Genomic DNA, 24,435 nt, shown 5'->3' on the forward strand with positions numbered 1-24,435 from the left:
CATTACAAATAATCTGGCTATAAACATGTGTATATAAATGTCTGAGTCCCAGCTTTCACTTCTTTTAAGTATGTAACCATAAATGGAATTGCTGAATCATATGAATATTTTGAGGAATCACCAAGTTGCTTTCACTGTGATTTTGATTTGCATTACCTTAGTAAGTAGCGACATTGAACATCTTTTCGTGTGTCTATTGGTCGTTTGTGTATCTTCTTTGGATAAATGTCTATTTAAGTCCTTTGTTCATTTTAAAAAATCTGATTGTGTTTTGTTGTTGTTGACCATGCCTGTAGATAAGGAAATAAATACTGGGAAAGAATCCAATTTTACAAATAGATAAGAATTACATCTCAACAACCAAGTTTTCTCAATATTTAGAAATTTATCTAATGTAATATGAATGATACTTTCTAAGTGAAAATTGATAGATGAGTACTGAATATTCCCTGTATTCAGCACAATGTAGCAGTTTTCAATGACCAACTGAAAATACAAGTGACACAACTATTTTGAAGAAACAGCTGGAAAAAGAAGCAGCAGGGATGAGTTCCAAACCAACCTGTGTACCATGGAAATTTTACTTTACACTTTAGTTCATTAATATATTCATGAAAAACGTTGGCTGGTTGCAGTGGCTCACACCTGTAATCCCAGCACTTTGGGAGGGCAAGGTGGGTGGATCACCTGAGGTCAGGAGTTCGAGGCCAGCCTGGCCAACACGGCAAAACCCCCATCTTTACTAAAAATACAAAAATTAGCCAGGCATGGTGGCAGGTGCCTACAATCCCAGCTACTCACGACGCTGAGGCAGGAGAATCGCTTGAACCCAGGAGGCGGAGGTTGCAGTGAGCCAAGATTACACCACCATACTCCAGCCTGGGTATGGAGACTTCGTCTCCAAAAAAAAAAAGTTTAACTTATAGAACTTTTGCCTGCCCAAATGGCACCTGCTGCACCTCATCTCTGCTTCATAACATTACACCACTTATGAAAACCTTTCAGACGTGTTATTCAAAGTCTCTTCGGATATGAATTTGATATAAGTAATTCTCATTTTAATATTTAAAGCATAGAAACTCTTTCAACATCTTGAAAGCCTTTTGTTTTCATTTGAAAAAAATGAAGTTTTAAGTGTTAAAATTAATTTCTTTGAAAGTAAATGAAAATATCAATAAAACTACACTGTATACTTTGCTCCAGTTACAAGTCTGGAGACAATCAAGTAGTTCATTCCATAGTCTTTATAACTTTCATTTTGTATTAAGGAAAATGTTACCTGATTGCCATCACCTTATTATAAATTAAACTACTTCAATTTGAACTGTAACTAAAAATGTTGTTAAGTCAATGAGTGACTCATATGCTAAAGCTTGTCCAATATTTGGCCTGCGAATGAGACATCTGGGAATGGTAAATTCTACTTTAGAGGGCATCTACCTAGAAGGCTGTCTCTTTTTATCATTTATTCTTATTGTTTATTCTATTATTATTATTCTCCATTTGAAAAATAATTTTCACGTTGTATAAATCAGTCTTAGAATCAGTACAATTTGCACCTTGGTATTTTTGCCACTCAGATCTTTGGGAAGCTATTTAACTGATAGAAGTTGGCTTGTTCATCTGTAAGACCCGATGAGTATTATAAAACATTTAGATACAAGCAAAATCTAAACATACATTTTATGACGACTTTGCTCTTAGCTGGAATAAGTATGTCATCCTATAGCATGTAATATGCAACCTGTTTTTACTGCTTTATTTATAACCTTCAGTCGTTTTCAAATTGTATACGGCTACTATACTTAACTGTAGTGATTAGAAAAATAAAAACAAAAAGAATAATCGTACCCATCTCATCTTATTCAAATGTTAAGTGCAGTAGATCATATCCTGAGAACAAAATATGTAGGAAATCTAAAAATGGATACTTTTATTTGAAATTTCCTGAGAATAGGTGTTGCCAGGGGTATAAGAGCAGCAGTATTAAATCTTTTCATTACAGATACCATGCCAATGTAGTGACTACCCTTCCTTTTGCTTTCACTTTCTCAATAGGGATTTGATTGAGATAGAATTTGCTTTTCAACTCAGCTCTGGCAGCTCAAAACTTCTGCTGAAATTGCTACCTTAACACCCTGCTGAGAATCTTCATTAACTGTTAACGCAGAGGAGATATAAAAGACCTGACAATTTTAGAAGTGAAGTGATGAATATCTCAGAGTTTAAAATAATCTCTGAATATGATGCCATTTTGAGAATGTAGCAATAGAAGTATGTGTAGGAAGGTGGAGGAAAAAACGAAGGCAAAATTGGCTCTTTTATAGTCAGGCTTCAGAATATTTTAAATTACAGGTGAATTAGTAATTTTAATAATGGCTAATGTGTACTGAATGGTCGTTATTGGCTAGTCATTGCGGTAAGAGCTTTAGATGCGTTCGTTTAATACCTTCTAGAAGCTTGCTGCTGAGTAATTCAATTTCCGTAAATTAAATAGTTTCTAAAATATATAAATAATAATGCCTTGAAATTAAAAGAGAATATAATGCTTGCCCAGGAAAAAGTATTTCAGTAAGTTATTCAGGACTTTTGGAAGTAATTATTTCAGGAAAGCTAACCATAAGCTAAATTCCTAGGATGTGAAATTTGCATTTTAAAATTGTCCAGGTAGTGTCTTTAAATTTTAAAGTGAGATACTCACTGTTGCATAATGGTTCATCGTCACCATCTTACAAACCTAAAATGTATTCCTTATAGATAACTCTAGATGATTGATATATTAAAATAAACGTTAGAGAAATTACATTACTACAGTATTAGGTTCATGTGCAAAGAGATACATCCTGTGCTTTGCTTAAATATTCTTACTTATTTCTTAGTTTGTTTTTCATGAAAACTAATTGACAGGAACAAATCGAGGAAGAGTAGTGGACTCCAGTAACAATGGCAAAATAAAACAGCTAAATGGAGTTGATGACATCCCATTAAGACCTAAGCTGTTAAAAGTTAACCGATACTGCTAGTCTAGAAAAACATAATTCCAGTTTTTCTTTCAATGTTGCTAATGTAGGAAATGATATTTTGTGCAAATATTAGCTCCTTTATCCAAACCAAAATGATATGGTTTTATTTACAATACAATGTTTTCATTTAGTATGGATTGTTAGAATCACTACTGCTAATCCCAAGTATAAGATTTGTTTTAGGAACTTGAGATATTCAAATTTTCTAAAATCTGACTTAAATGATGAATCTAGGCGGCTATAAATTCTACTGTTACCATTTGTTATTTTAAGTGTTAATATCTTGTATTTACAGGAGTATATTTTATTTACATTCATTAGACTGCTATATCTAGCTTTATTAGAGTTAATATGACTTAAAAATTAGAAAATTACAAAAAGTAAATACTGTGGAAGTTTTTTCCAGATTACCTTAAAAATTGTATTATTAAATTCAATTTTAACCCAAGTTCATAGCATTTCAACATAGTTAAATTATTAGACTAAATCTATTGCTTTCTAGATTTACATTATCAAAAATTAAATGTGGTTTATGACTTAGAGTCTTAAAGTGATTTAATAATCCTATTTTATTGACGAAAAAATTAAATTTATTTAGTGATGATGGAACTTGTGACAGAATTATAAGGGTTCACATTTTTGTTTTTGTTTTTAATCAAAATATTGTTTTATATGTTTGATTTGTTTGTGACATAGTCACTTGGATGCGCTATTCCAGGATACCATTTACTGGGTTTTTAAACAACAAACATTTATTTCTTTAAGGTTGGAAGGTTGGGAAATACAAGATCAATGTACTAGCAGATCTGGTGGTCCAGCTGGCTTTCTTCTTGTATCCTCATGTGGCACAAAGAGAGAGCACTCTGGTCTCTTCATTCCCTTATAAAAACACTAATCCCAGCATGGAGGCTTCACCCCTATGGTCCCAGTTAGACCTCCAGTTACCTTCCAATGGCCCCCACCTCCAAACCTTACCACACTGGGGATTAAGGGTTCAATGCGTGCATTCTGGGAAGACAACAATTTTCAGTTCAGTCCATAGCAATTTGTTTCTAATTTCATCTGTTGAATGTCGCACCTCTAAAATCTTCAGTTGAGCAACAGTCTCCTTTTCCTGTTTCCTTGTCTTTTCTCCATTTTGTTCAATCCCTAGTGTTGACTGGGGAAGAGCACTTCAGACACAGGGCTGAAGACAGGGTTTGTTTATTACGATGAACAATTTTTCTGATATCATAAAAAGTGCACTAATCAACTGCTACAGAAATTACTTACTTATACTTTGAAAATTGCATTCAACAATCTCCCAAAAATTAATGTAAAAGGAATATTCTTTAATTCATTCACAATTTATCTCAGCAAAGCTTATGAACAGATAAATTAAATACACTTCAAAAATAGCATTACATTTTTTATGATTCAAATATGGACATTTTCAGATAAACTTATCTTTTTGAGAATAGTGAGTTCTATTCAAAACAGCAGGACCCATTAAAAAGTGGCAAATCTATATGATTCAAATGGAAATCAGTTAAATTAAAATTATAATAAACCAGTTATTCATAAGTTATAATAAATTTATTACTTAGTGAGTTATTATGGGCTGATAATTTGGTTTATTGGCGTTTAAACAAACATACAACTCTTGATTTGAACAGAAGTTTATGTATTGTATTTTATTCAATTAATCAATTAAATAGTAAAGTATTTCCTCAAGCTTGGATTGAAGTTGCTAAAATCAAAATATCCTGTCCACTTTATATTTTTATCATGGTAATAAGATACTAGGTTCTTTGGGTAATGGAAAGAAATCATATAATGCTTTTAGTACACTTATCCATGTAATACTTATAAATATTTTTATGAATTATTAGAAATAGAGGCTGCCCTATAACACAAATAGTTACAAATATTTGTATGAATTATTGGAAATAGAGGCTACACTATAACATCAACCTCCAACTGAGCTTGCCTCTCTCCAAAACTTTTTAGTACAGTATATTCTCTACTAGTCATATAGGAACAAAATCAACAACCAACCAATAAAACTATCCAGCTTATTGTTTTATGAAAGAGAAATTCAAATAACTGGGCAAAACTTTCTGAGGTATTATGGAACAGAAATAATACTGGAAAGATAACTTTCCTACTTACATCCACAATGTATACATTTTCTCATTTTAACCTATAACACACTTATGATTTCTTTCCATTACCCAAAGAACCTATTATCTTATTACCATGATAAAAATATAAAGTGGACATGATATTTTGATTTTAGCAACTTCAAAATGCTTTTAGTACACTTATCCATGTCAAACTTCTAATAGCCTATAAATTGTGACTAATAAATTATGTTAGTATTATATAAAATTACACCTCATCTTTTGAAAATGTGTTTATTATAAAATTTTGTAGTTAAAACTGTCAAAGATAGCTGTAGTTTACCTTCCTGAATATAAAGTTTGTGTTCTCTTGCTTAAGTTTTTGATCTTTCTCTTTTATTTAATACATTTGAGTGGATATAGGTATAATTCAAATTGATATAAACCTTGGCATCATTCATTTTTTTAATTTTAGGTAAAAAATTCTGCATGTAAAATTTCCTGACTTCCATCTGTCTTTTTTCTTTTCTTGTTTTTTTTTTTTTTTTTTTTTTTTTGTTGTTGTTGTTGTTTTTGAGACAGAGTCTCGCACTTGTTGCCCAGGCTGGAGTGCAATGGCATGATCTTAGTACACTGCAACCTCTGCCTCCCGGGTTCAAGCAAATCTGCTGCCTCAGTAGTTGGGTTTACAGGCATGCCCGCCACCATGCCTGGCTAATTTTTTTGTATTTTTAGTAGAGACAGGGTTTCACCATGTTGGCCAGGCTGATCTTTGTCTCCTGACCTCAGGTGATCCACCCACGTCAGCCTCCTAAAATGCTGGGATTACAGGCATGAGCCACCGTGCCCGGCCCCATTTGCCCTTTTATATTATCTTATTAAATTTAAATTTAGTATAATTTTATATTCATATGTAAAATATATTCTTTTTTGAGAAAGCACTTATGATATACAGTTTTATCCAAAAGACTAATGATGATAATTGGAAATAACCATTGATTCCAGGTAACAGAAACAAGCATACTCTTATATCACTTAATAACTGAAATTCTTGGGGATGATCACATAAAGCAAGTGCCTCTTTTTATTGTGTAGATAGAGCCACCCTGGATTTTGCTGGTGTCAGTCATCAAATATTTCTGTAATACACTAAGCTTTCAGTGTATACTATTTTTTCTTTACTGTAACTACCTTTTTACTCTGCAGTGAAGCAATTAACAAGCTTTACACAGTAGTTGCCAGTTTCATAATTAAATAAATTTATTAAGGTAGAAATACTCCTGTCTCTTATATTTTCATGTGATAATTGTCAAGAAACTATGATGGTGATGTGATTTAAAATTTATGTACAAACATCCCTGAAGATTATGGTAAGTTCTAAAAATTAGTGAGTATTTTCAATAATACTTTTGCTCTACTTATTTAAAAAAAGAGATTGTGACTTTGGGAGGCCAAGGCTGGCGGATCACGAGGTCAAGAGATCAAGACCATCCTGGCTAACTTGGTGAAACCCCCTCTCTACTAAAAATAAAAATTAAAAAAAAAAACTTTTACACCTGAAGTATTGGCTAAAATTCATTTAGAAAACCATCTATGCATTATCTTTTTTTTTGGTGGGAAGCTTTTTAATGATTTCAAAATTTTGTCAGCTAAAAGATTATCCATATTTTCTACTTCTTCATGGACATATTTTACCAGAATGTATGTTTTATGTTCATGTATGTATTTATTTCTAAAGTGATTTGATCTTCTTCTTTTGTTACTACAAAAATGCAAACTAATTGGAGTAGAACATTGAACCATTAGCAGGAGATTTTTTCATGTTTTAGTGTCTCTAAATATTTTATGTTTTTGGTTCATTTATTTTCAATTAATTTCTACACTTTTATCTTTCTTCCTACAGTCTTTAGATTTTTTTATTTTAATTTTGATCACTCTTTGAGTTATATTCTTAGCATATCAATTTAGGTTTCTTATTTTTTTCTAAAATGAATATTTACAGTTATTCATTTTTTCTAAGACCTGTGAGGAATCCAGTTTATGGCAAAAAATTTATGTGTGAGTGTTTTGTTTTGTTTTAAGGCCTGACCAAAGGCAATTACAAAGGCTCTTCCTGGCAATCCACGTGTGTGTGTGTGTGTGCACATATGCATTTATGCACATATATATATACACACGTATGCATTTATAGCCCAGGCTCTAATTTATTTCTATTCTGTTTTTCTGTTTGCTTTAGGCTTAAATGTATCTTCTTTCTCTATTTTTCCTAGGCAGAAGCTTAGAGTGTTTATTTTATTTACTTCTTTTTTGATACAGCCATTTAATGCTTTAACTTTACCTCAAAGCACTGATTTTGCTGCATCCCACAAATCTGAGTTAAGTTGTATTTTATCTTAACTTAGTTTAGTATATTTTAAAATTTATTTTCAGATCTTTTCCTTGATCAATGTATTATTTAGAAGTCTAACTGCTTAAGTTCCAATACCTGGGAATTTTTCAGCTATCTTTCATTATAGATTTCTAGTTACATTGCATTAAGATTTAGAAAATACTTTGTGTGGCTTCTATTTTTATACAAAATTGTTAAAGTGTGCATTATGGCCAAGAAACTAGTCTGTCTTAACTAATGTTCCATGTGAACTTCAGAAGAATGTGCATTCTGCTTTTGCTGTGGTGGAATGTTCTAAATGTATCAATCAAATTAAGTTGATAATAGTGCTTTTCAGGTTAACTGTATTCCTATTTTATGCTTGCTTGTCCGTCAATTACTACTAGAGGACTGTTGAAGTCTCCAATTACAATGCTGGTTTTATCTACTTCTCCATTTTTAAATTAGTTTTTGAGTCATAATTATTGATGCTTTGTTCAAGTGCAATCACATTATGAATTATTATGGTTTTTTTAAGAATTAATCATTTTGTCATATAATGTCTTTCTTCATCCCTCATAATTTTCCCTTTTCTGAAGTTGTTTTCTCTGAAATTAATATAGATTCTCCAGCTTTCTTGAAGTTATTGTAAGGATATATATTTTTCTCTATTGCTTCATTTTTGCCTATTTGAATCTTTATATTTAAAGTGAGCTTCTCGTAGACAATAAATAGTTGGGCATCTTTCTCTCATTTAAAAAAAAATCTATTCTGACTTAAAATCTATTTTCCAAAATCTAGTACCAAAAAATCTATTTTCTGTCATATTTCTGTCTTCAACTTTCTTCCAGCATTTGTTTTGATTATTTTCTTTAGTATTTCATTTCATATCCACTAATGCCTTATTAGAGATATCTCTTTATATAACATTTTAGTGGTTTGTCTACAGATTGCAGCTGCATCTTTAACATATTATCATCTACTTTCAAATAATATTATACAACTTAATGGATACAAACATCCCTTTTATCCTTTTTGACATTTTTATTATATCTTTAATTTCTAAATTTGTTTAAAATCCTATAACACATTTGTTTCTTTCTTGTTTAAAGAAACAAAATTGTGAAAAAAATTATATTTGGTTACATATTTACTATTGACTTTGTGTTTCCCTTCTGCATAGATTGCCTTATATTATTTTCTTCATCTGAAGAACTTACTCTACTTGATGTGAAAGTTTTCTAGTGTCCAGTTTTAGGAGTTTTTCCATATTTTTAAAAGTCTTGTTGTCTCTTTCCTTTTTGAAATATATTTTAATTGAAATGCAGTCTCGATGAATCAGTAGTTCTCTTTGGTTCTTTTAAATGCTGTTTTATTGTCTTCTGTTTTAACATGTTGCAGCAATGTTTCTGATCTCACTTGTATTTATTTTTTACTGAATATATGTGTTTTCCTCCTAGCCATGATCATAAAATTTTCTCACTGATGCTGGTATTCAGCAATTTGATTTTGATGTGTCTTGATTTGACTTTTTAATATATTTCTAGTGTTTGCTTGTTTTTTAAGCTTTGTAGATTTTATAATTTTCATGGTTTTATAATTCTCATTAAATTTGAAATGTTTTGCCATTATTTATTCAAATATTTTCCGACGTCTATCTCTTTCCCAGTTTCTGTTTCTACTCAGTGTTATAATATTCCTTTACATACCATCAGGCTCTTTCATTTTTAAAAAATATTTTTTTTTCTGTGATTTCTATTGTTATATCTCTAACTTAACTAACATTTTATTCTGATTTGTATGTCTGCTTATATATTAATCTGATGATTTATTTTCTTATTGCATTATATGTATCAACTCACAAACTTCCCTTTAAAAGTAATTTAAATTTATTTTCTCATCATGTTCAGTGTTTCTTTAAAAGCTTTGCGTTAATAAGTTTTTAATGAGCTTGTGTGTTAATTCCATCATCTCTGACATTTCTGTGTCAATTTCTATTGACAGATTTTTCTCCCAATTATGGATAACACTGTTACTTCTTCCACATGTCAACTGAACTTTATTTCATGCCACACATTATGAGTGTTACTTTGTTGAGTTTTTAGATTTAACTGTCTTCCTTTAAGAAGTGTTCATGTTTATCTTGTCAGTCAATTAAATTTCTTGCAGATCAGCATATGTTTCAGTCTGGGCTGCAGTAACAGAATACCATAGACTGGATGGTTTAAACCACAGGAATTTATTTCTCACAGTTCTGGATTCTTGAATGCCAAGATCAAGGCCCTTAGTAACTGATGAGGACCGCATTCCTGGTTTGCACATAGCCATCTTCTTGTATCTCAACATGGCAGGGAGTAGAGAGAGAGAGATCACTTCTGTTTTGTCTCATCATATAATGTCACTCATCTATTCATTAGGGCTTCACCTTCATGACATAATTATCTTCCAAAGGCTCTACTTCCAAATACCATTGCATTGGGGATTTAAGCACCAATGTACACGATTTGTAGAAACACAAACATTCAGTTCATAGCAGCTTGATTCTTACTTAGAACAACTATAAAGTGGCCTTAATTCTAGCAATTGTTTAGCTTTATTATTAAGACTGGAACCCTTTAGCCTCTTTATTGACTGTCCCATTTATTCTAATTTCTTCTTTTTCTTTTTCTTTTGAGACAGGGTCTTGCTATGCCATCTAGGCTGGAGTACAATGGTGTGATCATGGCTTATTACAGCCTCAACCTCCCAGACTAAAGCAATCCTCCTGCCTCAGCCTCCCAAGTAGCTGGGACCACAAGCAAATGCAGCCACACCTGGCTGATTTTTGTATTTTTCATAGAGAATGGATTGCACCATGTTGCCCAGGTTGGTCTCAAACTCTTGGTCTCAAGCAATCCACCCTCCTTGGCCTCTCAAAGTGCTGGGATTACAGGCATAAGCCACCAAGCCTGGCCTGTTCCATTTATTCTAAATGTTCTCTCTCCTCTGCCTGGAAAAAGTCAAGTATCTACCAAAGTGTGAACTCTGAGAATCTTCAGTTTATGGTAGTTCTGTGTTTCCTTCATTGCCACATAGTTTTATTCTGTGCATATACAGATTAATATTGAGCAAAAGATCCACATGGATTCTGCCTGTGAAGAATCCTGGAGCTCCTAATATCATATTCTAAGGTAATAAACCCAAAGATGTCTGCCCAGTCTCCTTTGGAGACGTTTGTTTATATTATGAGATTAATTAAACCCAGGGATTATCCCTTTCCCTCACAGACATGATTTGTTCAAAGGTCTTCTTTGTCCTTCTTTCTTTAGAAGTGAGGACAGGCCGATGTGCCAGCTTCCCTAGATAAACTCCAAGTCTCATAATTTCAAATTTTCTCCCCCGTAGTGCAAACCCCACTACATACAGAGGTGAATATCTTCATTTTTTCACCTAATGAGAAACTTGAGTGTAAAGAACCAATGCAATGCAAGATGCTACTGTGGCTACTTATTTTGCTGGGACTAATAAAACATCTGTTTTCTGATCCAGACATCTCATGTGTCCTGTCAGAATATGAATATAAATGTAAACTTAATCCTGGGTATGACGGTTACATCATCCTGGTTTGTGCTTCTTCTCTCTGCCAGAAGCACAAATGAGTCCCAATATTACATACATTTAGTATTCCATAGATTCCAGTGTTGTTTGTTTGTTTTCTCATTTTTATTGCGTGGCTCATCCCAAAGCCTGAACCTATGATAGGCATTTAATGCATAGTTTGCTAATGAGCAAATATGTAATTAATTAACTGAATAAATTTACACCAATACTGTGCTAAGAAATCATCTTGTACATTTTTTCTTCCCCCCAAATTTTTATTAGTGATGACAGCTTCAAGTCAGGTTCTTTTCTTCGACTTTCATAGCTGTAAAAGCACTATATTTCCAGTCTTATTTTCTGTCTATGTTTCCATTGATAATTCTAGTAATCACTCAAAAATACCTTATGCTTTATTTATTCCCATTAGAATGCCTATTCTGGAGTCGATTTTGAACAATACTATTGAGTTTAAGAAAGCAGGCTCAGCTGTTTGTCTGAGTTTGCATCCTAGCTTTGTGACTCCATGTCTTTGTCCCTTTGTGTAGGGCATTTTAAGGGCATAGACGTAAAATATTTACAATAATGTCTGACAAATTATAAGCACATGGGTTTATCATATATGAATTTGTAATGCATTGTGAAATACAAGACCTTACCAAACTTATTTGGAAGCTTCAAAAATTTGAGGATAGATTATGTGTCCTACATATGTTCAGTCTCTCAAAATGTGTAGTATACTGTCTTCAAAATAGATGTTATAAAGCAAAGCAAATTTCCTAAATAGTATATGCATGAAATAACTTTATCTGAGTTTTGCTTTAAAAATAATTCAAATTTCATGTAAAAGGAAATATGCAGATATCATATTACAAACATTCATAAATAAATGTCCTTTAATTTACTAATCAGACTCTAGGCCTTGAAGATATTCTGGTGACATTTGTCCTGAAACATGTGTCACCCTTTATATCTCTTTTGCCTTCTAACTCACTTTCCCCTCCCCTATCTCTATTGTGTGTCTTTTGATATTTTTTGTTCGTTTGTTTTGTTTGAGACAGAGTTTCACTCTTGTTGCCCAGGCTGGATGCAATGGCACTATCTCGGTTCACTGCAACCTCTGACTCCCGGGTTCAAGCGGTTCTCCTGCTTCAGCCTCCCGAGTAGCTGTGATTACAGATGCCTGCCACCACACCTAGCTAGTTCTTTGTATTTTTGGTAGAGACAGTGTTTCACCATGTTGGCCAGGCTGGTCTTGAACTCCTGACTTCAGGAGATCCACCGGCCTTGGCCTCCCAAAGGGCTGGGATTACAGGCGTGAGCCACCACACCTGCCATTTTGATATTTATTACATCAGTTAGCAACAGATACAAATGGTGACGCCTGTATGTCTATTGTCAACTGTTATAATGATAACTTTAATGACTTTTAATAGATATCCAAATGTATGAGATAGGTGAAGTAATTAATAAATTGTTTTCAAGTGATTGATGATGTATCCCATTGCAAACTCAATTAATTACTGATAATTTTCCCAATTATATTTCAGAGGATATAAAAATGGATAACAGTTGATTTATTTAAGTAAATCCTAATCTGCTCAATTAAAGATAATGGGTTATAGAATTACATGCTTTTATATCCCTGTGTATCATACATTTCAATACTTCAGTTATACCATTCTGCTTTGTTATATGTGATTTTAAAATTTTGTGTTATAGTGGGAAAGAAAATTAGTTACTGAATTAAAATGTCGATTTTTTTCGTTCTAAAACATTGCTATCATTTTCGAACAGACATTGCCATATTTATGAAATGCACCAAGGTTTGTTTAAAATCAAAGAACCAATTTGTCTATGAGAAACTTTGCTTTATCAAAGCAAAGTATATATCAACAAGCTATATACTTGTTGTTTATAGCTACTATTTAGTCGAAAGACCATGTAACAAGTGGCTTCAAAAGGCAATTATTTAGCTCAAGGAGAGAGACTTGACTGCTGTTACACACTGTCATATTTCCATGCCATTCTAGGCCTGATAATTAAAGGGTGCTTGCATTCCTCAGATAGAAAGCTTCTTTTCTTTCTCAATCCATTTTTCCTATAGAGTGAGAAGATACAATTTTTTTTTTTTTTTTTTTTTTTGAGACGGAATCTCGCTATGTCACCCAGGCTGGAGTGCAGTGGTGCAATCTTAGCTCGCTGCAAGCTCCACCTCCTGGGTTCACGCCATTCTCCTGCCTCAGCCTCCTGAGTAGCTGGGACTGCAGGCGCCCGCCACCACGCCCGGCTAATTTTTTGTATTTTTGGTAGAGAAGGGTTTTCACCGTGTTAGCCAGGATGGTCTCTATCTCCTGACCTCGTGATCCACCCGCCTTGGCCTCCCAAAGCGCTGGGATTACAGGCGTGAGTCACTGCACCTGGCTAGAAGATGCCATTTTTATCTGGAGAGGATATCCCAGCAGGTAGGTACTTTATTATTGGTATAAGCCCATGAAATACTGTACTGTACAGCTGGGAACATCAATATTTAATTTGCCTAATGTGTTTCTTATTTTGTGTCCAAGAATCACAATGCATCAAGGGCTACTATAATGGAAAGAAGATAAATTGGTAACTAAAAACTTACAAGATATCTTAGTTATATTTGAGTGATGTATCTTTATACTCAATTGTAAATGCAGGTACATTAGGACATTTAAATGTCTTCAATAATAAATTAAGTAGAAAGGAATAGATTAATAAATAATAGTAAGTAATAAAAATAAGACTACTAGTACAATAAGTACATACTATCCTGTATTTAACTTTTTAACAGAAAATAATCATTTGACTTACATGTATCACTGAATTATTCCTTAAAATACAGCACATATTTTAAGCGTTTGAATTTTTCCAATAAAATGTTTATTGCAGTAGCTTTCACACAATGCTGCATTTGAAAACAGTTAAATAAAACACAAGAATTGATAGATTTGTAAAATGTGCAGATTTATCACTTTGTCAGTTACAGTTTTAGCAATGTCTCCAATCCCTAAAAAGATACAGAAAATAATTGCAACACTGATTTCTGTAAATTGTTTTACTGAGGCACTAATCATCAGAAAACACAGACAAGACACCAAGGGCCATCATGCAAAACTAGAATCAATGTTGATTGCTTTTATTGTTGTGTGCATCTGTTGGTCTCATTATTTGTTCATTTCCCTTAATTTGTTTCTAAATGTTTATCAGATTTTACAAAAGCACTCATAAAATTATTAATGAAACATCTATTTGTTTATTTTGACTTTACTGGAAAGTCTGTGGAAAGAAGGAGAATAAAAGAAAAAGTGATCACATTTTATATTCAATTTGGTGCCTTTCTTACCTACTGTAGCAGGGAAAGGCGAGTACTTCTACTGGTATTTTGAAGAGCACACATAATACAATATAATTGCCAAAGAAAACAGAAATAACTTGATGTTTTTTCATAATTTCTTTAAACAGGCTGATAATCTGTTTCAAAGTAATCTCAAGATCCCCAGTGGTAGATAATGTTTAATTTTTCATTCATATTTTCATTTCCTACAGCAGCATTGATGTATCAGAGGAAAGCTTCCTCAAAAAATAAAAACATAAAATAAGGTTTTGGTCATATATTGTATGTCAAACTATGGTTAATGTATTAAGGGCCTCACATAGAACAAGAAGAAAAAGTTAAAGCCATATTTTCAACTCAGACCATTTGTTAGTTTTTTCTACTGCTGAAGCAGCCAAATTCCCTGGTTATCAATTCCTCTGTAGATGGTGTTTTGCAAGGCATGGAAAACTGCATTGCTCTTCAACTCTTTAATGCCTTTCCCAATGTTGATGAAACTGAATATTTCCCTGAACTCTTTGCAGGCAGGAACTGAAGTGCATGGGCACAGCAGGGATGAACTCCACCCACTAGCTGCTCCGTCCCTCGCGGGAGGGGCAGTGCAGGTGGGCAGGTGCAGGAGCCAAGCCAAGAGCTTTTGGGCGCTGGCAAGAGTGAACTCCATGCTGGTCCCATGGCAGTGTCTAGGGCAGAGTGCCCACCAACCTTGAAGCCCCAGCGGAAGTGTTACACTGCCCCTTTAGCTTTGCCATCCACAGATGGCTTCAGTGTTAACAGCTCAGTGGAGAGAGTCAGTGTGACAGCCGTTAGCACTCACACTTGTAGCCCCTGAGTTCTTGCCCGGTGTCCAGGAAGAATGAGGTCACATGAACAAATTGAAGATGGTAATTGCGGGGGATTTTATTGCCAGTGAAACTGGCCCTCGGCAGGAAGGGGAGCTGAAAAGAGGATGGAACCAGAAGGTAATCTTTCCCTGGAGTCCAGCCCTCGCCAGCCCAGCTCCTCTTTGAAGCTACACTGTGAAGCTGTCCCTCTGAAGTCAAGCTGCTTCTCTCTGATGTCTGACTGTAGTTTCCGATGTCCAGTTGCTTCTCCTCTCCATGTTGGCTGAGCTCGGAGGTTTTATGGGAACAGGATGGGGGCAGGGCAGGGCCATGGGTTGTTTTGGAAAAGACAACATTGAAGCAGAAAAACAGGGCTGTAAGTTCTCCCTTCGGGCCATGGTTCCAGGCTTTTCAGCTTGAGGGTGGGACCCTTGCTGGGGACCTGCCCTCTTCTGCCCAGAATTTCCCTGCCTTCTCTCCCTATCATATTGGATTGAATTGTATTCCCTAGAAGTCATATACTGAATGCTTATCCCACTGAGATTGTATTTACATATGGAATCTTTAAGGAGATAAGATTAAAGGCGGTCACAGTGCTGGGCCTTGATCCAATAAGACAGATGTTCTTATGAGAAGAAGAGACACCAGAGATCTCCCACTCTCTCTCCATGTGTGATTACACAAAGGAAAGTCCATCCCAGGACATAGCAAGAAGTCTGCAAACTAAAGAGAGAGGCCTCAGGAGAAACCCTACTGGCACCTTGAACTCCGAAATTCTGGCCTCCAGAACGGCAAGAAAATACATTCCTGTTTTTGTAAGCCACCAAACCTATGGTATCTTGTGGCAGCCCAAGCAGATTAACATACTTAATATAACTTCCACAATAAGGATATTTTTCATCTTTATCTTTGAACATTGAGATTTCTAACAAAAGCCAAGATCATCTGAACCAGACCTCTGCCCCTATTTTATAAACTGCTCAACAGGCAAACACAGAGACAAGATCTCGATTCTCATATCTTTTCAGTCAAAGAATCAAGGATGCTTATGAGAAGTAGTCAAATCTATAGCTAGAGAAGACAAAATACAGAATGAACATGTTATATCCTGTAATGGTAGAAGGCAAGGAAGTAATCAAGAGACAGAAGGATGAGAGTACGTTGCATGGACACCAGAGCCAAGCTGAAAAGCTCCCAATGCCAAAAGCGTGAGAAATTTGAGCAACAAAATAAATAAAGAAGTATAGGATTATAACCCAGTATAAAAAGTTAAGATATATAAGCCCATAGTGTTATATGATTTTAAGTGAATAAATGAAGTTAAAAGATACATGATCCTTACAGAAAATTCCAAATAACAGGTGTAGATACTTTCTCCTCCAGGAGATTGACTAGAATCCCTCCCATTGTGGAGTATAGGCTGGACTTGCTTATTTGCTTCCATAGAGTAAAGGGTTAAAATAGGTGGCTTTATATTGGAAAAAACCTGATAAACACTGCCTTAACCAAGTGACTGAGTAACACAATCTGTGTTAAATCATTTTGATATAATGTGTACCTGATAAGATGTGATAAAAATGGCACTTTCTTTCTGTGATATTTGTCACAAAATTCCGTAAATGCAGTCGACTATGAAAAAAAATTCTCAAACTCAAATTTAGGAGCTTCTTCAAAATACCTGACCAGTGATTCTGAAAATTGTCAAGGTCTTTTAAAACAAGTAAGGACTCAGGAAATGCCAAAGGTACAGTAAATTATGGAGACAAGGTGTGGCGTCCTGGACTGGACACTGGAATAGAAAAACATCATCATTGAAAAACTGGTGAAGCTCTAATAAAATCTGAACTTTTGTTAATAGCAATTTTCCAATATTTATTTCTTGGTCGTGATAAATTTCTCATAGTAACATAAAATGTTAATATTAAGGGAGACAGAGAGAAGTATTTGGGAACCCTATGGATTGTCTTTGCAACTTTTCTGAAAACTAAAATTATGACAAAATATAAAGTTTTTTTAAAAAATAATAATATACAGTTAGAGTTGTGGGAAGAAATGTTCCATGACAAAGTTTTGTTACTATGACAATGCAAAAAAAGTAGAATTTATCAGTTATCAAAGGATTAATACAATGTTCAATGTACAATAAGCAGAATACAAATAAAGATTGCCATAACTAAGACATTAAGAGAAACCCTTACAGAAAAAGTTTGTTTGCACACACACACAATTTGAAAATTGATAAGATGGTGTTGGAGATGAAGACTTCAGAGTGCAATCTCTCTTGCAAAACTGACTACAGAAACTGGGGTGAATTGTGCTAGTGGAAGTGGCTTTCTGCATTTGTTTTGGTTCAAGAAGCAGGAAGATGGAGCCACTCAATCAATCTCACAGGCCAAGTTTATTGAAAGCAATCTCTGTGCAACGGAGAACAAAGGAGTGTTTAGGTTGTGAGGATTGGAAGGTTAATATGACCCTTGCTCATACCCCAGGAGGCTTCCTCATTTTCCTAGTCTGACAAATTGAAGCTTCATCACTAATGAGCAATATGAAAGGAACTTGAACTGTGCTGGCACATAGAGGCATTCAGAAAAAAAAGGGGCAAAGTGTACTTACAAATTATTACTATCATGTATCAGAGGAGATGAAACAGTATTAGTGTGTGCATGTGTGTATTTGTAGACATATACACATATGTAAGGTATGTAAGCTACACACACACATATACATTTCTGTGGATGTGAAATAAACTCATAAATGTGTATGTACATACATACACATATACATACATACATATAGAGACATATACAGTTCAGTATTAATATCTGTATATATATGAAAATAGGTGGCCATGTGTATTCATGTATGAATACACATGGCTCTATACGTGTATATGAATTCACATTTGTATATACATATGCATATATGTACAATGTATATTTAATTAGTTACACAATACATATTATATGTATGTGTATGTTTAAGTATGTATAAAATTACAGCTTTGAAAGAGCACAGCAAACCAGAAATTAAAAAATTCAAAGACAAAATAAAACTACTTAAAAAAGTAAGAGCTAATAGAATGTCAAAAAAGTATAATTTGTTTTAGATTAATAAAATGCTCAGAGTATTATTGTCATATAATGTACTGTAACCTGAAACACAGACGTTCAATACCAAAGAGAGTCTACAGAAGACAGAATAAAAATATTAATGTACATAGTCCCAGATGAAGAAACCACGGCAGAAATGGCAGAAAATGATCATTTAAAATTATTCATAAAACCTCCCTTGAAATAAAATACACTAACATATTTCTTCAAAGACACACTTACCAAGAAAATACACAAAAATAGTAAGTATAAGTCAATAATTTTTCATCAAAGTAAACTGCTCTTCAAGTATGAATCATAGGGAAAAAGTGATTTAAAAATGTGAGCATACAGAAAATATTTTTTTCTATTAGCTGGGAGGCTGAGGCAGGAGACAATTGCTTGAACCTGGGAGGCAGAGGTTGCAGTGAGCCTAGATTTGTGCCATTGCACTCTAGCATGGGCAACGAGAGTGAGACTTTGTCTTAAATAAAGCAACTCGGTCTCAAATAATATATATATATATATTTTTTCGGGTTCTTAGAAATTTCTAGAATTCTAGATAAGACAAACAAGGAATGTCTGTAGAAACAAGGCAAAAATACTGGTAGTAAGTTTAAGATATATATGTGTGTGTGTGTGTGTGTATACACACACACAAAAATACATATGTATTTACCATGGAACTAAGAATAAGTTACCATGGAACTAAGCATTACCATGGAATTAAGAATAAGAATGTAAATATAACGTAACTGTAAAAGTTATTGGTGAAGGAAAAAAAAAGGCTGCTGGGTAAATAATTCCTCCTTCCTCTGATAGAATGGGAAGTTGAAGGATATTTACAGTTGAAAAGTCAAGTAATATAAGCATATTTACTAATATATAAAGATAGTTATATCCACTAAAATCATGTAGTGGAGAAAAATGAGGAAGAAGAAAAAAAGAGAAAATTTATTCATTAATTATAATAAGGTTTAATAAATATCTTCTAAAAAATTAACTAATGGTATTATTGAAATTGTAATTATAAGTGTAACCACTAGATCAAACTTTTAAACTTTCTTAGGTATCAGGAAAAAACTATACACAATAACGAACAAATGAAAAACAACATACATAACATGTTATGATAGACATATAAACAGAAAACATAATTCATAACAATACGGCACAACTCAAGCTAACTATAACTTTCTTTTCAGTCACTATGATGTGGTTTAACTCACTAAATTAACAGTATTTTCAGATTGAATCGAAAAGCCAAACTCAACTATGCATTGAATAAAAGGATACTTCTTTAAAAAGTTGATTCAGAAAACCCGGGTGATATGCTTTGGCTATGTGCCCACCCAAATCTCATCTTGAATTGTAGTTCCCGTAATCCCTACATGTTGTGGGAGGGACCCTGTAGGAGGTGATTGAATCATGGGGGTGGTTACCTCAATGCTGTTCTCGTGATAGTGAATGAGTTCTCACGAGATCTGATGGTTTTATAAGGGGCTTTATAAGGGAGAATTCATAAAGAAATATGGGGAAATTCACAATGGATATGTATGGTCATGAAAATCTGTGCAAAAACTAACAAGACAGAAACATTCTAAACCCTAACTTAGAGATGATACAATGAGAAACTAAGACATGTATGTGCACATGTGCCCCCTGACACACACACACCTCTGTGTTGCGAAAACTGACCATGTGAAGGGCAATTTAGAAGTATAAAACCAAATTACAAATATATTATAACTGATTTACCACCCGCGCTTGTGATAATTTGCCCTAGGGTTAATATGTACACACAAAGAAAGTAATATGTGTACAAAGATGTTCAAAACAGTAATGCTTGCAATAGCAAAAAAAAAAAGGGAACCATTTACAAATCTAAGACTTGTAGAATAATTATACAAAATGTAGATATCCATACAATTAAATGATACGCTGGAGGGAGAGAGAGAGATAGAGAATGTGTTACATAAAACACATATATACTCATATCTGATACATAATACATATATGTGTTTATATTTTACACACACAGTCTATGAATTAAGGAACCATTTCCACCATATTTTGGTAGGGGTTTAAATATCCAGAACTTTGGGCATTATAAGCTACATTTGCATAGAAGAATAGGAATATCAAATATGTTACAAAGAAATTCTGAATGAACACAAGGAAACTAGTAAAGTCAGCTGCTGCCACACTGGCTAGTGTATGTGAATGGGACCAGGACAGATAAAAAGTATAGATCCCAAACAGATCTTTTGCCATTTAACTTTTTAATGTTTTTAACATATATAAGTATATTATCTTGTCCAAATATATCAACGCTTAAAAATTAATGCAGTCAGAGAACTGTTCATGGAAATAACTCAGAAAAACAATTTTTGTGGAATAGTAAAGGATTCAGACGGCATTTGCTATTTTTTTAAATTTTTGGTGAGGTAATTATTTGATTGATCTTTTTTTAAATTCAGATTTAAAAATTGGTTAAGTTCATGAGATAATCCCTTATATTTATAAAATGGGTTAACTTCATTAGATAATCACTATGTTCCTTCTAATTACAAAGCTTTTTAGTGAAAAATACTCTACACCCAGTAATGGCTTTGGTTTGCCATTTCATAATACATATTCTGTCTTGAGACTTTTCAATGGTTTTGGCTTACTGATAGTTCACCCAGAGAGATCCAATTAAAAGAGTCATGACAAGAAATGCTAATGCTAAATGACGAGTTAATGGGTGCAGCACACCAACATGGCACATGTATACATACGTAACAAACCCGCACGTCGTGCACATGTACCTTAAAACTTAAACTATAACAATAATAAAATTAAAAAAAAAAACCAATATAGAGTTAAAAAAAAAAAAAGGAAATGCTTCCTATTTTCTCTCAGTTATAACACACCTGCAGATACATGAGGAGACCCTCAGTAACATCAGATTTAGTCTAGAACACAACGACTGCAATATCCTATTAGGGACGCAACATAAGTAAGTAGGAGAAAAGATACAGTTTGGACATCCCCTACTGTTTTAGTTGCTGGTTACCATGAATATTGGAATGATCTGCTGATAGGCAGTGATCAATGCTATCAAACTTCTCTTGTGCTGAGCTTTCAGCCAACAAGCCTCCTGCAGTCTGTAGGGAAGCAAAGATCTTTCCTTGTTTTTTGGGCAGTCAAATACTTAATTTAACATTGGCAGGTAAAATTGGTCTATTATAAATTGAAGGGACAATAACAGCCTTGTACTGTTTTTATTATAAGGTAAAACAATGGTCAAGTTTAAATAAACATAAATCAAATAGAATATGTTTGCCTTCCTGCTAGTCAAATGTTCAGGTTACTATGGAAAACAGCCGTACTTAAAAACCACGTAATCATTAGGTTGAATTTAATGAACACTGACCGAACTTTATGGAGCTAGTTCTTCTCAAACAAATTTTACAGCCCCTGACATTAGGAATTTGGATTTTAAAGAAGCCAACAATAAGTTTGACTGTAAAATTATGGTGTTGGAAATAGAAAAGATAGGATATGGGGAAGAGAAACAGAGGGATGTAGTGGCATAGTGGACATCATGAAAAATATCACTGCATCTTAGCTGACCCAAAATTTTTGGCAACTGCAGTCAAAAGTATCTCATCTTATACATTGTATATTTGTGACAAAAAAATACAGACCAAGGTTAAGGTACTCTATGACACAGAGCCATGTTGAGGTATAGGAGATCCTGAAAACTGAAGTCAAATAACTTTTTGGATGCAGGCATGAGTTTGTAATGACCCGTTTGACACATATGGTGTTATTTCTCTTTTCTAATAATTATGTCTTGATGGCATGGTTCCTTGTATTTTTACAAGAATAGGAGTTATGAAACTAGCCATTGACGCCTACGATATGAAGAGGCACTTGGGAGTCTACAAACTTGAATTTTCGATTTCTAAATATTTTTCTAAGAAGAAAACAGAGATAGCATTGCCGAATTTTATGTATGTATATATATCACAAAGTTTTTTAGTGAATATATATGTTTAAAATATATATATTAGAAGATAGAAAATTTAAAAAAAGACCACTGAAGGCAAACATATCATTATACATGAAGTTTTTCTGCAGAACCTCCCTTACGTATTTATTGTTCCACTTGAATTGTATGTCTACATTACAATGAAGGTCAATGAACATTGACTATGAGTTGAGACAAATCTCAATAGGCCTTGTGTTTCTGCATGTCTTCTAAACAGAGTCATTGATGGCATTTATCCTATTACATATGTTCAAATATGTTCATATAGCCTTAGAGGATAGAAATGGTATCTTCCTTCAGGACAGAGGAAAGGTGTTTTTGTTTTTGTTTTTCCTCCAGAATAAAAAAGAAAACGGCTTTCTTTAAGGTTCACGGATGGCCACGTTTGTTAGCATCTGCTTTTGAAAGATTGGGGGTTTCTTATTAGTAATGTAAGCTTATTTTGTCTGCAGTATGTACCTGGGCTGCTCTGTGTTGCTTAGTGGGACATGGGGATAACAGGAGTCAACCAGAATGTGAAACTTATGCTACATGCTGTGCTTTAATGTAAAAAAGGCCATTGTGTCTAACCCAGGAGTCCTGTGTCCTCTGCCAACATGTACGAAGCTGTGAAAACTACCTCGTTAGCTTGGAAGCAGGATAAAGTCGTAGCTGCTTTTCAGTGCTTAAAGCCATGGCTCTATTAGTCGATGAATGATTAAATTTATGTCAGAACTGGGGCAGATTTTGACAGCTAAGAAGTTGAACCTGCTGCCTCCAATTTCCCAATCTGCCTCTTATATATTTCTCATTCATTTGAATCTGCTTCATCTTTTAATCAAATTGAAATTCCTTCTACTATTCTATGACAATTTTCCATAGTAAAGATCAGATAATCTACTTGCATTTTAAAAATAAAAGATAATACTGTTGTAATGAACATCTCTGTTAATCACATGGGGATGATGAATGAGGGTGTGTCTTTGTGTATGACTTTATATGTTAACTTTATGGAGAAATAAAGCATTCAAAAAGAGTGTTTTTGACTCTCATAATGTATACTTATGCTCTGCCTAATCCTTCCTCTTGATTTGTCCATTTTGTAAATAATGTGATTTGAAAGGGGACTGTGAGCTTGGTTTTGTCCTGGCAGAAGTTTACTGAATAGTCTGGATTGATGTAAAAGTGGTTATCACTATTCATGGTTCGGGTGTCTTTTTTTTTCAGCTCTACTGTTATGGCACTATTAAGATGGTTTCAGTCTCTCAAAAGTTGGCTAATATTAGGAAAATTCAAAAATTGATATAAAACCTATCAGTTTGCTGAATTATAATGAGTAGTATAAAATCCATTAGGACAACCAGCAAATGTCTTAATTACAGAAAAGAAATGAAAGATACATTTTAAGCAGAAGTTTGCCTGGGGAGAATGACATCAGATTAAAGGAAATAAATTATATTAATATAACATTTAATGACATTTGGCTGTCGATGGTGCTAAATGCCTCTGTCTCTGATTTGGGGATATATGCCTGCTAAGAAGACCTCATGTTAAAATAAAAGAATGAAGCTGCACATTCCCTGGATCTCGCTAATTGAGAAATACCGTTTTCCCAAGATCTATGTCCTATATTTTGATTCCCTTTTTAGATATTCTACATCAATCGTTGGGAGACTCTCCCTTCTGTCAAATTGTTCTTAAGATGTGGGTATATTTCTAGCAGTTGCTTTATTAATTTTCTTTCGTGCATTCCTTAGAATGTGATTCCCTAAAACTTCTACAATAGCTGTGGATAACCCTTCCTCCACTAGCCTTCAAGAGAATATTCATAGCAGTTATATAAAGTATATAAGCTACTCATGCTTTGAAGACTGTTTAATCATCTGGGTTTCAATAATTTTCACCATTTTAAAATAAAACCGTATAATAGGAACTTGTGAATATGAACTATCTGTGCCAGAACATTCCTTAGAGATTCATGCCTCAAATTTTGACTACTTTGCGATGCTTTCAATTCTTCATTAAGGCTGAAGAGTGGGCAGAACTTATTTGCCTCTTCCAAGAATAATTTGAG

Source organism: Symphalangus syndactylus, chromosome 5 (assembly GCF_028878055.3).
Source record: "Symphalangus syndactylus isolate Jambi chromosome 5, NHGRI_mSymSyn1-v2.1_pri, whole genome shotgun sequence".
Classification (NCBI taxonomy): Eukaryota; Metazoa; Chordata; class Mammalia; order Primates; family Hylobatidae; genus Symphalangus; species Symphalangus syndactylus.